This window comes from Schistocerca americana, unplaced genomic scaffold (assembly GCF_021461395.2).
Source record: "Schistocerca americana isolate TAMUIC-IGC-003095 unplaced genomic scaffold, iqSchAmer2.1 HiC_scaffold_50, whole genome shotgun sequence".
Taxonomy (NCBI): Eukaryota; Metazoa; Arthropoda; class Insecta; order Orthoptera; family Acrididae; genus Schistocerca; species Schistocerca americana.
In genome coordinates this window covers 275101-277720 of record NW_025726236.1, presented here as the reverse complement: position 1 = coordinate 277720, position 2620 = coordinate 275101, and positions in this window count along the sequence as shown.

Below are 2620 nucleotides of genomic sequence, written 5' to 3'. Positions count from 1 at the left end.
TCCAAGGGGATATCGCTGCCTCGGGCACCACATGGTCCGTCTCCGGTGAGTCTAGATTTTCGAATCCGACGCAAAAATGATAGTTAATTGTAACGTTCAGGGCCTTGTAATGACGATGGAACACTCAAATTGCGTCGTGATTCAATACATGTCTCCAAGTGTATGTTGCTGCCTCGGGCACCTAATGGTTGTTCTCCTGTGATTTTAGATTATCGAATGTGACGCAATAATGATAGTTAATTGTAACGTTTAGGGCCTCCTAATGACGATAGAACACTCAAATTGCGTCGAGATTCAATACATCGGCCTCCAGCCGACTTGTCTCCAAGGGTCTATTGCTGCCTCGGGCACCTTATGATCGTTCTCTTGTAAGTCTAGATTTTCGAATCCGACGCAAAAATGATAGTTAATTGAAACGTTCAGGGCCTCGTAATGCCGATGGAACTCTCAAATTGCGTCGAGATTCAATACATCGTCCTCCAGCCGACTTGTCTCCAAGGGTCTATTGCTGCCTCGGGCACCTTATGGTCATTCTCCTGTGAGTCTAGATTTTCGAATCCGACGCAAAAATGAAAGTTAATTGTAACGTTCAGGGCCTTGTAATGACGATGGAACTCTCAAATTGCGTCGAGATTCAATACATCGGCCTCCAGCCGACTTGTCTCCAAGGGTCTATTGCTGCCTCGGGCACCTTTTGGTCGTTCTCTTGTAAGTCTAGATTTTCGAATCCGACGCAAAAATGATAGTTAATTGTAACGTTCAGGGCCTCCTAATGTCGATGGAACTCTCAAATTGCGTCGAGATTCAATACATCGACCTGCAGCCTACTTGTCTCCAAGGGTCTGTTGCTGCCTCGGGCACCTTATGGTTGTTCTCTTGTGATTTTAGATTATCGAATCCGACGCAATAATGATAGTTAATTGTAACGTTTAGGGCCTCCTAATGACGATGGGACACTCAAATTGCGTCGAGATTCAATACATCGTCCTCCAGCCGACTTGTCTCCAAGGGGATGTCGCTGCCTCGGGCACCACATTTTCCGTCTCCGGTGAGTCTAGATTTTCGAATCCGACGCAAAAATGATAGTTAATTGAAACGTTCAAGGCCTCCTAATGCCGATGGAACACTCAAATTGCGTCGAGATTCAATACATCGGCCTCCAGCCGACTTGTCTCCAAGGGTCTATTGCTGCCTCGGGCACCACATTGTCCTTTTCCTGTGAGTCTAGATTTTCGAACCCGACGCAAAACTGATAGTGAATTGTAACGTTCAGGGCCTCCTAATGACGATGGAACACTCAAATTGCGTCGAGATTCAATACAACGGTCTCCAGCCGACTTGTCTCCAAGGGTCTGTTGCTGCCTCGGGCACCACATGGTCCTTCTCCTGTGAGTCTAGATTTTCGAACCCGACGCAAAACTGATAGTGAATTGTAACGTTTAGGGCCTCCTAATGACGATGGAACACTCAAATTGCGTCGAGATTCAATACATCGGCCTCCAGCCGACTTGTCTCCAAGGGTCTATTGCTGCCTCGGGCACCTTATGGTCGTTCTCTTGTAAGTCTAGATTTTCGAATCCGACTCAAAAATGATAGTTAATTGTAACGTTCATGGCCTCCTAATGCCGATGGAACACTCTAATTGCGTCGAGATTCAATACATCGGCCTCCAGCCGACTTGTCTCCAAGGGTCTGTTGCTGCCTCGGGCACCTTATGGTCGTTCTCTTGTAAGTCTAGATTATCGAATCCGACGCAAAAATGATAGTTAATTGTACCGTTTAGGGCCTCCTAATGACGATGGAACACTCAAATTGCGTCGAGATTCAATACATCGGCCTCCAGCCGACTTGTCTCCAAGGGTCTAATGCTGCCTCGGGCACCTTATGGTCGTTCTCTTGTAAGTCTAGATTTTCGAATCCGACGCAAAAATGATAGTTAATTGAAACGTTCAGGGCCTCGTAATGCCGATGGAACTCTCAAATTGCGTCGAGATTCAATACATCGTCCTCCAGCCGACTTGTCTCCAAGGGTCTATTGCTGCCTCGTTCACCTTATGGTCATTCTCCTGTGAGTCTAGATTTTCGAATCCGACGCAAAAATGAATGTTAATTGTAACGTTCAGGGCCTCCTAATGACGATGGAACTCTCAAATTGCGTCGAGATTCAATACATCGGCCTCCAGCCGACTTGTCTCCAAGGGGATATCGCTGCCTCGGGCACCACATGGTCCGTCTCCGGTGAGTCTAGATTTTCGAATCCGACGCAAAAATGATAGTTAATTGTAACGTTCAGGGCCTTGTAATGACGATGGAACACTCAAATTGCGTCGAGATTCAATACATCGGCCTCCAGCCTACTTGTCTCCAAGGGTCTGTTGCTGCCTCGGGCACCTTATGGTTGTTCTCCTGTGATTTTAGATTATCGAATCCGACGCAATAATGATAGTTAATTGTAACGTTTAGGGCCTCCTAATGACGATGGGACACTCAAATTGCGTCGAGATTCAATACATCGTCCTCCAGCCGACTTGTCTCCAAGGGTCTAATGCTGCCTCGGGAACCTTACGTTCGTTCTCCTGTAAGTCTAGATTTTCGAATCCGACGCAAAAATGATTGTTAA